Source organism: Benincasa hispida, chromosome 9, assembly GCF_027475165.1.
Source record: "Benincasa hispida cultivar pf3 chromosome 9, pf3_genome.v1.1, whole genome shotgun sequence".
Lineage (NCBI taxonomy): Eukaryota > Viridiplantae > Streptophyta > Magnoliopsida > Cucurbitales > Cucurbitaceae > Benincasa > Benincasa hispida.
This window is the reverse complement of record NC_143486.1, coordinates 61,099,012-61,114,932: the sequence shown is the minus strand read 5'-3', so window position 1 is coordinate 61,114,932 and position 15,921 is coordinate 61,099,012. Positions and strand designations below refer to the sequence as shown.

The following is a 15,921-nucleotide window of genomic DNA, read 5'->3' as shown; positions in this document are numbered from 1 at the left end:
ACAAATAGAAGATCCATAAAGCCATTCCGAGCTTGCTCTTGTTCAAAATAAATAACTTTGAGCTTGAAAAAGAATAACAAATTTTAAAACAAATTTTCAAACCGTTCTTGAAATGATGGAATGCTTTTTGATTACCTAATCGATTGGGAAATTAATTCAAGCTGATTGTTGAGGCTTGAGTAACGAACATTATGGTTTGACAAACTGTTTATTTTTGCATGATTTCTTGTTTTAACTTGCTCAAGGATGATCAAGATTTAAGTTGGAGGTGTTTGATAACAATGGAAATGTGTTATCTTCTTCTACTTAACTCGGGGTTGTTTAGCTAGTTAATTTGGTTATTTTATAGGACTCGGCTATACAAGTAGTCAAATTAAGTGTTCGAAAAAAAAGGTGTTAAAATGATGAAGTTAGGAGCTAAAATGATCAAATGAAGAAGGAAAAAAGGTTGTTGCCCTGCCGAGCGTTGCGACGCTCTCATTATACCGAAGTCTAATGCTATTGGACAAAATGCTTGGATGCAAGGCAACGTTGCAACACTGCCCCAAGCATTGCAATGCTCCGAAGATACTTCAATGTCACCGTTGCACTGCTCATCAACGCTACACCTCCAATGCTCTAAGGCAGAATAGACAGTGAGTGTTGCAACGTTGATCATTTTGTTATTTGAATATGATTCATTATATTATAGTTTGATGTGAGAGTTTGTTATTTGAATATGATTCAAATATTATTTATATGAATTTGATTAATATAAAAACTATAGGTTAAAATTAATATGAATATGATTCATATTAAAACTATAGGTTATATAAGGGAATATAAACTATAGGTTATATTACATGTGACATATTCTAAACTATAGGTTCTATATTGTATATGATATAATATATAGTTGGTTTTTAGTTATATTAGTTTTAATATAATTAAAAAGTAAAATGACTCCCAAGGGAGTTACTTTACCTGTTGATAGCGAGATATCAGAAAACTCCATCATCTCTCATATAGAAAGGATTTTTGGCAAAGAGTTTGTGTTGGTTAACATCCAAACGTGAAACACTGTGAAGAAGAAAACTTTCTGTATTCTTCATCTTCTTCCTCTTTCAAATTTCCTCTCAAGAATTCCCTCAATTCCTTCACTAAAATCTAAGGCAAACCCACCACTCTTCCTAGGTTCTCACCTTGAGGATAATGAGGAAGACTTCTTGTGGTGGAGTCCAAGAAGGACTGTGACTGCGATCGTGCTTGAGGTGTTCGGACAGAGGAGAAGAGATGGTGATCACCGAAGAAGGATTCGTAAAGAAAAGTTCTTCAAGGGTAAGTTCTCAAATTCCGTTTCCTCTTTGTATATAATTCGTAGAAAAACATCCTTAAGAGTGTATGTTATTTATCCTATTAGCGCATCTATATTTCTCTATTTTTCATTAAATTTATAAAATGAATTCTTAAACACAAGGTGATCGTTCGCTTCCACTGTGGGAATTTGATTCCTTTCACAAACCGGTGTAAATCCTTTTTTGGGTTTCGGATTAAATCACTATACTTATATCCAAGATGTACCCACACCTTATTACAAATTCCCAATCGAAATTGTGAAATTGAAAACCCACCAAAAATAAAACTCTCAAAAGTAAATATATAAATTTAAGCATTCAAGTTAATCTCTCTAAAATATGAATTTCTGTAACAAAAATAAAGAATATGAAACTTTGAAGTATATCCAGAATAAAGGATTGGAGAAAGATTTCAATAAGATTGGGGGATGAAAGATTTTGCAATTAAATAATAATTAATTTTTGAAAAGATGATTTTTGAGATTTAAAGAGATTTTTATCCAAAAAAAGAATATTAAATGTGTGATTTTAAAATGACCATTAGATGAGGGTTTAGAGAAATGAAGGGTGGAGATCAAATGGTAAAACAAGGAAATTGTATTTTGATTATGATGATGATGATATTTTCAAGGTGACGGTTGGTCAATTCCTTTATTTATTTATTTTTTATTTTTTTTATAAATTATAAATCATTTTTAAAACAATTTCGTTTAATTCCTTTTTAATTTAGAGATGAACATTTTCATAGTGTTACATATCTTATTTGAATATTTAATTATTTTACTATGTGTTTATCATCTCTTCAATTCGTATTGTCACATGATTGGTCCCCGTGTGCCATGTCATCACAATATAAAGTTTTTCTTTCAAATCTTCTTTAGGGACAACTTGTTTGTTTGATATCTAATTTAAGTGATTTAAAGTGCGTTGAAATCGTTTCTCCAAACTCTATGCTATTAACACTTAGAACATTAAAATCATCATAACAATATGTTTGTTATAATAAAAAACATCTTGTTTAATTAAAGCTCACAAAACTTACATATTTAATCTAAAGTTCAAACTTTAGAGATATATTGGATAAATTTGTTTTTTTTTCTTAAACTTTAGAGATTAACATTGAAAAAGAAAGAAAAAAGAGAAATAAAGGCAAGAGATTTGTTGAGGGTATAAAGAGAAATAAATGAGAGACAAAAAAAGAAATGTAATGTAAAAGCAAAAGGAAAGAAAAAAAAAAAAAAAAAAAAAAAAAGAAAAAAAAAGAAAGAAAGAAAAGAAAACATTCTTTTTAGGAAATGTAGCTGTCATGGCACATGTAAGGGAGAGGTTATCAATAATAAATTTTGTTTTTGAGGGAGAAACGCAAATAACACCTCTACGATACCGTGGCAGTTCTAATTATATTCCAAACTACTAATAGTAAAAATTGGAGACTTACATAAATAAGATCCATAAATTTACTACAGTTATAAAAATTGGAGCCAAATAATAAAAACTAAACTCTCAATTTATAACGTTGTTTTAATTCTTATGATTATATAAAGGATTATTTTCAAATATAGAAAAAAAATTAAAATATTTACAAGTAATAGTAAAATATCACAGTTTATCTGTGATAAATCGAGATAGACTATTGTCTATATCTATCACGATAAAGATAGATATACATAGTAGTCTATTGTGGTCTATCATAGATAAATTGTGATATTTTGCTATTATGTATAAATGTTTTTAATAGATTTATCATTTAAAATAATTTTTCTTATATAAATTTAAGAATCTATTTAAATATTTATATAAGTTAAAAAGGACACAATTTTTTACCATAGGAAGTTTGATAGTAAAAGCAGCTACCATCATACTTAGAATTTTTTTTTTCCTTTTACGGTATAATTCTAACTATTACCAAAGAGAAGATTAAGGGGGATTTTTTTTAATGAAAAAAATGAATTTTGGTGGCTTATACAAAGGGAAGTTTTATAACCTTTTCCTAACGTTTCTCAATTTTTCGAGTTATTCTCTAGTTCCATTTGATAACTATTTTGTTTTCTATTTTTAATTTTTGAAAATTAAGTCTATTCATTCTCATTGGTTTGTATCTTTCTTAATCAAATTCCAAAAACAAAAATAAATATTTAAAACCTTTTTATAATTTTCAAATTTTGATTTTACTTTTTAAACTATTCATGAAAAATAGATAACAAACGAAAGATATTTGAAGCTAGAAATAGATAACTATTTATTGACTTAATTTTAAAAATAAAAATAAAAAATCAAATAACTTTCAAACGAATTAACTTTTCATCTTTTAGTCCTCGTTTCGGTGGACTTTTTAAATCACTTTTTTGCTCTGCTCTGTTTGTTGTTCATTTTGTATCTAGAAAAACTCTGTTGCTACTGCCATCACACGTTGTTAGAGAAAAAAAAAGGAGAAACAACCTCATTTGCTGTCGTCATTGTCGGAAAAAAATAAAAGAAAAATGAGACAGAAATATATATATATATATATATATATAAAAGGCTGGAAAGCATTACAGGGAAAGGAGAAAACAAAAGGGTAGAACATAAGAAGTAAAAGAGGGAAATGAAATAAGATTGTCTAATGTGGGAGAATAATTTATTAGGATAAAATTGAGAAGTAAAAGACAAAAAGAGAGGATTAAGAGAAGAGAGAGAAAATATAATGGACCATCAATTAGACTTAAATCACCCTCGAAAAGAATGATAAAGCGTGTTAATTATATTTATGTATAACTTGTCAAGACTACTATTTTGATGTCATCTTAAATTATCGATTGATAAAAAAAAAAAATTGAATTATTGAATGAAGGTAAATTTAATTATAATATTTATCTATTAGAACACATGGTTATTATAAAAAGATGAAATTGAAGTTAAAGAAAATAGGTGAAAGTTAGTAGTTTAATGGGTTTAAGGTAGAGTTGATGTTTTCTTTTATAGAACTACTCCATAACTTAAATTTTGTGGCAATTGGAATTCTTGGTTGATTATTATGCCACGCGAGCAAAATAAGAGTAACAATCTTAGGAAGCCAGACGGACGAACCAGGAAGAAAAATTAGAAAACCAACAACAGGACAAGCTATGTACTCCAACTTCCTTCACAATGGAATCAATTAGAGTATTACATCATCTACTGGTGTATACAAAAAGATATCACTAAATGATCGAGATAAATCCTAAATGTCTTCTAACCAACGAAGGATTTCACTTTGCAGGAGTTTATTTTAAGCAATGGCAATAATCTCGAGCTCTTCATTCCTACAGCAGGAGTTCAATTCCATCCATCTGTCGATAAAACTTTCATTAATGTCTCTTCTGGGTGGAAAATTCAGGGATAAATCTTGCCAAATAAGATTAGATCAGTTGGATTTTTTAATTGAATAAATTTATTCAAGTGTTTTTGATAGATGTCTCAGAATTTATATTAGAGGTTGTCTCGCAGGATGCTATTTCTACATAATATTTCTTTCTTTATTTGTTATATGTTTTTGTGGTTTATTTTCTATGAGATCTTTTCCTTATTTATCCCAAATTTAAATGGGGATTTTCATCTTTCCACTGTGCTGGTTAAGGGCAAGATACTTTGCTTCTTAGGGTTGCCGCTCGTATTGAGAGAGGATTCTTATTGTGTGTCTTGGACAGAAAAAAAAAAAATATATCCATGTATTGTTCATAGTTCGTAAAACAAGAAGTTTATTATGTGATTGGTGACTTGTGGTATTGTTGTTCTTGAAGTGTTTGATTTTCTTTTAAGAAACATTCATATTGTACTTAGGGGAAGCCTAAGGCATTATTGATGAGAAGGGATTCTCATCATTAGGGGGATCCTAAAGTGAAGGTTGATAAAGAAGGAGTTCTCAAACTTAGGGAAGCCTAAGTTTTTCAAGTGAAGGTGAGTTCACAAAAAGAAGGAAAGATGACATGAAGGTGAGAAGGAGTCTCATATACTTAAGGGGAGCTAAGTATGTCTTTACTAATATTCACATTCTTAGGGGGAGTCAAAGATCTATTGAAAAGGAGTCTCACATCTGGGAGAAGCCTAGGTAATCCAATAAGTTAGGCTCTACGTGTGTGATAGCCTTCAAAAAAAGTTATTTTTATGTCACTAATCTCACTAGCGTGTAAGGTTTAATGTGTTTAAATATCTATGTTTGTAGATGTTGTGGTTGGTGCCCTAAATCTCGTAGGGTCCTGTAGCTTGTAATTGTATTGTACAAACGTTTTATTTATTTAATACAATATGAAATGTTTTATTTGACATTTAGTAGTATTCAACCCACAAACCAATAAACTAATATCCAAAGTTATCTTCTGTACCTTAAATATGTATGTAGAGGCATACAAGTAGATTATGTTTAGGTAATAACTTAAATGGTCTGTAATAGATGGATAAGGCTAGATATCTTATCCTGGTGGCACTACGAATATGACCCATTTTGTAAATGTTATAATTGTTGTAAAGTGGTACAAGATCTGATCTTGATCATTCATATGGAAACATGTGAGCGGGGGTATTCTATATAAAGGAGTTTGTATAAGACCATACCACAAAATGACTAGTCTCATTATATAACACCTTTCATAAAAGAGACTTACATTTCACCAGAATGACCGTAGGTGACATGACATGAATCCTTAGTGGGTTGTGAACTCTTGCTTGTGAGGGCGGTCCTTTGATTGTATGGGTGAGAGTGGCTAGATCGCCGACTCAGCAAGCCTACCATTTTAGAGATTCGTCTGATTAGAGGAGCTAGGAACACAACTACACAAGATAGAATTCACTCCTTCCCCAGAATAGGAAAAATGGATAAATTGCTCCCTTAAGGGCTGATTTTGGGCTTGAATAATATGACGTGACACCCTCTCTTGGCCCGAGAAGGGTTTGTGTTGGGAATGTCCTAGAACTCGCAGTTCATAAACTTCATGTTAAACATTCTATTTATCAATAAAATATTATTGAGTATCTTATTCGATAAAGTTGTTGATATTGCATTCTATTATGAAAATCCAATAAACATATTCATGGCTATAGTATGAATACTTTAACTCTATATAGTGACATAAACAGAATCAAGTTAATAGTATATAGCTTAAATAGTCTATAAGTATATGGATGAAATTGGATATCTTATCCTGGTAACACTATTGGATGTGGTCCATTTTGTATAGGTAATATAAATGATGTGATCCACAGATCATTCATGTAAAGACATGTGAGTGGGAGCATCCTATGTAATGAGTTTGCATAAAGACTGAACCACGAAATAGTCATTTTTCTTTATAACGGCCGTTTACTGTTAAAACCGACTATTTCATACTAAAGTAACCTAGGATAACTCGATCTTAATCTTGAGCTAGCTATGAACTCCTGTGTATTCGGGATTGTCCTTTAATCTGCATGGGTGAGAGTAGTCCAACAACACTACTCAATAAGCCTTCCATTTTAGGGATAAGACTAGATAGATAGCTGGGGACTTAGCCTTGCAAGATGGAATTCACTCCTTCCCATTTTAGGGTTAGCAGATAGGTTTTTCTCTTAAGTGCTGAATCATTGGTCTTGAACAATTGGGGCCCTGCCCTCTCATGATAGAGAAGGAAATAATTCATAAGTGGTACTATGAATCAGTTGTTCATTAAAAGGTCAATGGAAGCTTAAGGAACAAGATGTATTTATAGGGGTAAAAAGGTAATTTTGACCCAACTGTAAATACGAACGACCTGTGAATGATCGATTTACTGATTATGGTTTACATGGATAGAAATACATCTACAGTTAGGAGAGTGCAACTATCAAACTATAGTGGTATGTCTTAATGGTTAACGAAAAGTAATTAATTCAGTTTAAAGAGTTTAACTAATTGATTACAAATCGTTAGAGCTCATGATCTGTAGGTCCAATAGGTCCCTCTACTAGCTCATAAATTGGAATAATGAATTGAATAATTGATTGGATGAATTTTGAATTTAAGATTATGAATTTGAAATGTTCAAATTCAGTTTTAGGGTTTTCAATTGATTGTATACTATGCAATGAAAATGTTTAATTTAGTCGAAATTAAAATGAGATTGGAGAATCAATTAATATTTAAATTATGATTTAAATATTGAATTTGGATCAATTGGTGGAATTAATGTTTTATTAATTTAATATTAAGATATTAAATTAATTAAATTAGTTTTATTTGAATTAATTTTGAATTAAATTTTATAAAACTAAATTCCAAATAAAATAGTTTTATTCAAAAGAAAAATCAATTTCATTTGAGTTAGTGCATTTTTTCCAAAAATTGGAAAAATCCACTAACCTCTCTTATGGTGTTTTATCACCAATTTCTACCATGAGTTCTTCAATTAATACTAAGTAGGAGTTGCCCTACATGCATCCATCTTCTAATGCATGAAAAAGCCTATATAATGAAGCTTCATGCATGAAATGAGATAGTGATCTGAGTTCTTTATCCAAGTTGCTGTAAAACCGAAATCCTACTACATCCTTTCAAGTTCATGTAAAACCGAAATCCTACTACATCCTCTCAAGTTCATCCTCATTTCAGCTTGATTAGAGTGCTTCCACCACACATTCCTTCTTGAGTATAGTTGAGAAGATCTTGTTGGTGGTCTATCTGAAGAATCCAGCTCAAGCTTGTGAAGATTCTGCTGAAATCGTGAAAAGAACTACAAAGGTATTGTCTTGTTCAAACTCTCTTATGAAAACCTCATGAGTAGCATGTTGAAAACTCAAATTAAATGTAGTTTATGTACTTATTGATTCTGAATTCTTCCATTACATGTTATATTACTCCTTCAGTTTGTTTATAGTTAGACTATGATTTATTGTTCATTGGAGGGATCAATGGTACTTAAGGAGTTAGATGTAACTACAAGGGCAAAACGGTAATTTTGGCCTAGCTATACCTACAAGCAATTTATGAAGAGTCATACCACTGTTGATTGGTTATATCCAATTGACATAGAAATATATCTGTAGTACAAAGAGTGTAGCTGTTGGTCTTTAGTGGAGTGTCCAACGGTTAATGAAAGTTGAATAATTAATTAAACGAATAATTTAATTAAATAGTTTAATTAGTTATTCAAGTATCATTGGAGCTTCAATCTACAGGTCCATGAGGTTCCCTTTGTAGCTCAACATAGATTAAATGATAACCAATTTTGGATTAATTTGAATTTTTTAAATTAATTGAGCGAATTAATTATATGTGATATAATTAATTTTACTTAATTATATATGACATAATTACTATAATGTATTTGATACATTGTTTGAGATGAAATAAATATTTAAATTTGATTCAAATATTAATTATGTGAATTGGATTCATATAATTAAGTTTAATATAAATATGATTTATATTTTAATTGTTGGAAGTAGCAAGCATAAAGTGGAAGAATTCAGGATTATTAAGCACTCTAGTTCATTAATTTTACCATCAAAATCAACATGTTCATAGAATATCAAGAGGGTTTCAGAAATATCTTTGAAGAATTCCTTTGATCCACGAATTTAGCTCCAATTTACAATCCAGATGTGTAGTAGACCACCAATAGATGTTTCCTATTATTCTCTTGGGCCTTAGATTGATCTATGAGAATCAAAATGAGCTGAATTGACGAAGAATTTTTAGGAGAAAAGTTGGTTTTGAGACCTATATGAAGAACACTTCTTCAACCTCTCAATCGCAGAAATGTTCAGTCTTGTATGTCTTTATCTCAGCTCAAAACACTGAGTTTTGTACAAGAACCCCATGCAATCAGATTGCACTACAATAAGACAGATCCTACTTCAATAATTTTAGTGGAATTGTGAGTGAAAGTGGAAAAAACCCACTCAAATTTGATTTTTCCAATTTCCTAAATTAAAATCAAATTTTAATTTAAAATCAATTTTCTAAAACTTAAATTAAATCAAAATTGAATTTTATTATTTGAATTTTCATAAAATTTAATTTTCTAATTTTAAATAAAATTAATTCAAATAATTAATTTGACATAAAATTAAATAATTTAATTAATTAAAATATTTTAATATCCAATATTAAGTTATTAAAACATCAATTCCACAAACATGAATCCCTATTCATGTAATTAATATTTAAATTACATTTAAATATTATCCAATTCTCCAATTTCATTTAATTTGATAATTAAACGTGTAATTATATTATATATCATTACTAATTTCCTTAATTCGGATTTGAACGTTTCAAATTTTCTCATCATGCTATTCTAATATTTAATTTGTTTGTGAGCTAGTAGGGAGACCTAATTGATCTATAGATCATCGGCTCCAACGATCCGAGATTAACCAACTAAACTCTTTAACCTAATTAACCACCATTCGTTAACTACCGGATCACTCGACTAAAGCCTAGTAGTTGCACTCCACTCACTATAGATATATTGTGTCCACTTGATATAACCATCATTAGTAAGTTAACCCTTTACAGGTTATTCGTAATAACGGTTGGGTCAATAGCTGTTTTACCCTCGAGATTACTTCTTATTCCTTGAGTCCCACTGATCCTCTAATGAACAGTTGGTTTGAGATCCAATCATCAAACTGAGTCACACTCGGGCCAATGAGAGGATGAGGCCCTTGTTCAAGACCTAGAGTCAGCATTTAAGGGAACAACCTCTCTGCTATCCCTAAAAGTGGGTAGGAGTGAGTTCCATCTTGTACCCTATGTCCCTAGCTATCTATCTGGTCTTTTACCTTAAATGGGAGGCTTATTGAGCCGGCGCTGTTGAGCCAACCCTCACCCATGAAAATCAAAGGATAATTCAGAATAAATAGGAGTTCATAGTTTCCTCAGGATTAAGGTTAAGTTGCCTAAGTCATCGCTTTGAAATAGTCAATCTTAAACAATAAACAATGTTATAAAGTAAGAGTGACTTATTTCCTGTTTCAATCTTATGCAAATTCTTTACATAGGATGACTCAATCCTCATGTCTCTACATGAACGAATCAGGATCACTTTGTTTGTATCACTTTACAACATTTGTAACATCTACAAAGTGGGCCACATTCGATAGTATCTCCAAAATAAGGTACCAAGCCTTATTTGTATACTATAGACCATTTCGGCTATTTACTCAAACTTAATCCACTCTTATGTCTACACATAATGTTCAAGTACTCATGTAATAGCCACGGATCTTAGTTTATTTGATTTCGATTATTTCTAAAATGAAATGGGCAATTCATATATTCAATAACAACTTTATTGAATCAAACTTCAATAACATATATTGATAAATAGAATAAGGTTATTGTTTACAAACCACGAGTTTTAAGACATAAAACCCAACATAAATATCATGTATTGTTGAAAGAATGAAAACTATAGGTTATGTGTTATATTAGATATAACATATAGTTTAATATATATTATATGATAAGGTAATTATCATATATTTATATATTATTTTTTTTAAAATTTATTTTGAAAATGGTTTTGGGAGGGAGTTATCACTCCCTCCCCCCTATTTCTCTCTATTTAGTGCATGTGTGGATGTAGTGCTCATTAGACTTATGCAATTCCAAAAAGAGACAAAAGCTTTTTTCAGAAAAACAGTTTTTTCTCCCAATCACTTCATCTCTTCCAAAAATCTAAGAGCCTGCAAATCCTTAGTGATTCTCATCCCATTAGAGAATACAGGAGGCTCTTTCCGTGGTGGTGACTATTTGGATCGAGTTTGTTCGTGATAGATATGGAGAAAGAAAATATGTGACGAAGGGTTCTTCAAGGGTAAGTTTTCTCTTACCCTAATTCTCTCATTTCCTTTGTTGTTAGCATGTTGTAAAATTTATGATTATGTGTAACATTTGTACTCTAAAATTTTGATTTTATGAAAATAAATTTTGGGCCAATCTCCACACTTTCGCTCAAGGACCTTCAAAAGTTCCTTTAATTGGTATTAGAGCACGATTTTTTGGTCCCAATTTTTCTTATTTTCCATAATTAATTTTACATAATTGATGGGTAGCATTTTGTATATGTTCATATGATGAACGTTTGTGAATGTGAATGGTTTACGATTATTGGATGTTTTTGGAATTGGATTGTTCAGATTTATCGCTTTTAATTTACAAATTGGTTTGTAAGGGTCCTTGTTTTGGGCATGTTTGCGATCGAATCTGTAGTTTAAAGTTTTGAGTCGCTCGTGCTGTTCCTAGTGAGTTTCAGAGGAAAAATAAAGCAACACTATGATGATGAAGAAATCGCTATTAAGAGATCACTCAGCGTTTGATAAGAGATCTCTCAGTGTTTTCTAAGAGATTGATGCTGAGAGATCGTTGGTGGACGGTTCGATTTGAGCGGTTCTAGGTTCGTTCACTTTTTTCGAACTAGTTGACTTTTTTTTTTTGTAATAGTTAGATTGTTTTAATTAATTAAATTAATATAAGTGTTATATTAATTAATTGTTTAGATGTCCAATCTTGGTCCAGTATTTCTTTTCTAAAATTATGCATTTGATGTATGATTTGTATTTATTATTATATATCATAATGTATGTCATATAATAAAAATTTCACCATAGGTTATGCATTTTAATTCATGCATCATTTATATTATAAAGGTTATAATATATAGTTGCATGATTTTATTTTATAGCATGCTCATGCATCATATAATATAAGAGTTATACTATATGCTTGCATTCATCAATAAAATAGTCATGCATCATTTATATTATAAGAGTTATAATATATAGTTTGGATGTATGTTATTAATTATTTCGTTACTTGAATATATAAGTTTTATGTATGTTTAGTAATAAAATGGGAATTGCATGATACATGACACTACTTTAGATAATATTATAAATGTTATATTTTTATAAAGTATGTCATTTGATGCAATTGATTGATTTTAATTTATTTCATTTTTTTTATAAAAGTTATAATTAAATGCAATTAGTAATTAAAATAAAAAAATTCATAATTGAATGCAAACCTTAGGTTAAAATCATTTTTTAAAAAATAGTTTTGAAATATGATTCACATAGACTTAAATACACTTTTCTAACAAGCTTAGAAATTAAGTTTAATCTTTTAACCTATTTAATAGGATTAATTGATTCTTATTTAAATGATTAAATTTGTAACTAATGTATCTATAAGGGACCTTTTGTCTAAGGTTAGTTCTGTCTAGGCTGGGTATTTAAGTTGATGAAAACGTAACACCCCTACTTGGGAACTTACCTGGAAAGGTGAATTAGATAGATTTATTACAGCATGCAATGGTTGATTGAGGTTATTAAAGTGTTTAATAAACATTAATCAATGTTGTTTAACCATCCAATGTAAGTGTTAATTTTGGGGCAAATTAAACAAAACACTTAGTTAAAAATCACTAGCCGAATTTTCCTAAGTTAACCCACCCTAACACCTAGTGGAAGAAAAATAGAGTATATGATATTTCATTTTTACCTTTTTCATGTTTCTCCCTAAGAGTTCACACCGTGAGATCTATACTCGACCTCGAGACACCTTTGCTTGTATACCGCTACGGATGGTGTTTGTTTATATCAATATCAAGGTGAATGGAGAGAGTGTTTATAATAAGTGGGAGGGGACGTGTGTCAATGTATCCCATGGTCTCTCTTATTAGTTGGTAGTAAAGTTTCATACTCGGCTTCAAGGCACTTTTGCTCGTGTCCCCCTACGGATGACATTTTCATGATTCTTTACCTCTAACTCAAGTAATGGATAAGATTGCTTTAGTTTTTTCTCCAATCGATTTTTCCATACAGTTGACTCATTGGGGTGGAACTCTAGAATCTAAATGAAGGGTTACACTTACAAGAAATGTTAAGAAAGTTTAACAATTTTTGGACCAAACAATGGTGACTAATAGTTACAGTAACAAGGAGTTGTTATGTCTATTGGTTGAGATAGTCTCGTTTCAATGAAAGGGCACCTAATCACCCTACGATGGCTTGTGTCCTGACTTATTGAAATATCATTACAAAATGGATGTCACTTAGGGTGCATTAGATTATTTTGCTAAATTTGATTGTTTTTTCAAAATGGGTTAATGTAAAGATTACTAATAAAAATAATTTTTATGGTTTCAGCGATTTATTAACTATGACTACCGCAACACTTAATTTGCTTGCCGCTAAAAAACTATCAGGCGAAAATTATAGAACCTGAAAAAACACAATCAACATGATTTAATCATCAATTACCTCTATTTTTTTCCTAAGGGAGGATTGTCCTCCTATTCCTGCTATAAATGCCACTCGAAATATTCGAGAGGCATATGAGTGTTGGACAAGGGCAAATGAGAAGACATGAGCGTATATCTTGGCAAGCCTTTTAGAAGTCTTCGCCAAGAAGCATGAGCCCATGATCACTGCCCATGAGATCATGGAGTCCTTGTGGGAGATGTTTGAATAATCGTCCGCACAACCCAGGCACGACGCTCTAAAACACATCTTCAATGCCCGTATGCAAGAAGAGGCATCTGTTAGAGAATTCATTCTCAACATGATGGTCTACTTCAACGTGGCTAAGATAAATGGGTCTATCATTGATGAAGCCAGTCAGGTTAGCTTCATTTTGGAATCTTTACCTGAAAGTTTCCTACAGTTCCGTATTAATGTTGTTATGAACAGAATTGACTATAATTTGACCACCTTGCACAATTAGCTTTAGACTTTTCAGTCCTTGATGAAAAGCAAGGAACAAAAGGGAGAGGCAAATGTTGCCTCATCCTCAAATAAGTTCTATAGAGGATCATCCTCTTGAACTAAGTCAGTGCCTCCTTCTTTCGGTACCAAAAAGTGGAAGAAAAAGAAGAATGGTGGAAAGGGGAAAGCTAACCCACTAGTTGCTACCCAAAAGGACAAAAAGGCTAAGGATGCAAAGAGAATCTCTTTTCATTAGAACCATGAGGGATATTGAAAAAGGAACTGTCCCAAATACTTGGCAGAAAAGAAAAAGACCAAGCAAGGTAAATATGATTTACCTGTATTGGAGACCTGTTCAGTGGAGAATGATGATTCTACTTGGATAATTGATTCAAGCGCCACTAACCATATTTGTTCTTCATTTCAGGGAATTAGTTCCTGGTGGCAACTGGAAGCTGGGGAGATGACAATGCGTGTTGCAACTGGGCACGTCGTCTCAGCTACGGCAGTGGGAGGGCTCAGACTCTACTTACAAAAATCTTATATTTTATTATATAATGTATATGTGGTTCTAGGTTTAAAAAGGAACCCGATTTCTGTAAAATGTCTTCTTGAACAACATTACTCTCTTAACTTTCAAGTGAATAAAGTGTTTATTTACAAGAATGAAGTATTAATTTGTTGTGCTAATATTGAAGATAATTTTTATATGCTAAGACCGTTAGCAACTAAAGCCCTCCTTAATACTGAAATTTTTAGAACTACGGTAACTCAAAATAAAAGGCTTAAAATTTCTCCTAAAGAAAATACTTGTCTTTGGCACCTAAGATTAGGACATATCAATCTCAATGGGATTGAGAGATTAGTCAAGAATGGACTTCGAGTTAGAAGAAAATTCTTTACCCGTGTATGAGTCATGTCTTAAAGGAAAAATGACTGAAAGATCTTTTACTATAAATGGTCATAGGGCCAAACAACCTTTAGAGCTTGTATATTCAGACCTCTGTGGTTTGATGAATGTTAAAGTAAGAGGAGAGTTTAGATATTTGATGACGGCTAGAAATGCACGTCATTATAGTCCTTTTATTTAGAATTATGAAGGCTGTTAAGTAGAAGATGCGGTGATTATACTAAGAATTCATGAGAAAATGAACTTGCGTCGATCGGCATTAAGAATCTTGGCTAACCCACTATTATGCGTTATTATGCATTCAATTGTTTATTTTGGTAGAAAATGCAGAAATCGATCGCATGCGCAGAAGCCAGGCTATCGCGAAGACGACCGCATGCGAGGAATCTCTCCATTGCAAAGGTGAACACATATGTTCGACGCATGGATGTTGCGGCCATTAACCGCATGCATCCATCGCATAGAAGTTGCGACTACAGAGTAATAACCATAATAGAGGGATGAGCGCAAGAGTGGTGGAATGTGTTGATACTTCGAAAACCAAGCATGAATGCATACCTCGGGAGCATAAAAAGGTGATGTTGACATTTTACCTACCACGCCGTTAGCAGCAGACATTCAGAGCAGGTCCATCACTTCCATCACTGTCAACCCCATACTCCATTTTTTCCTACAAAAGTGAGTAACAAGCGTGTTAAGTAAAATTATGAAAGGAGGTAAAGGAAGTAGGAAGATGGAGGAAGAAAATTCTAAGTGTTAGAAATACTTAGTCGGGTGAGTTTTAGATAATATAACAAGTGAAAGTTGGCTAAGTATGGAAGCAAAGTGTAGGCATACGTTGATGGAGAAGTGTGGATGCATGAGGTTGTGTGTGTAGCAACCAAGGCTTGTAGAGGCTAAGTGTTGAAGGAAAGGATAAATTATGCATTAGTACTAAGGATGAATGCATGAATTGAAAGGCATGATGCATTGATAAGCCTTGTGGCAGCCTCAAGT

The 15,921-nt window shown here is 31.6% G+C and overlaps 1 long non-coding RNA gene across 1 annotated transcript; it reads left to right on the top strand.

The window, feature by feature from the left end:
• Positions 1 to 988: 988 nt before the first annotated feature.
• LOC120086602 (uncharacterized) lies at positions 989 to 5,617 on the top strand. The gene is made up of 2 exons (XR_005484269.2): positions 989 to 1,317; positions 4,573 to 5,617. It is a non-coding gene; the product is annotated as an uncharacterized LOC120086602 (long non-coding RNA).
• The last annotated feature ends 10,304 nt before the right edge of the window (positions 5,618 to 15,921 follow it).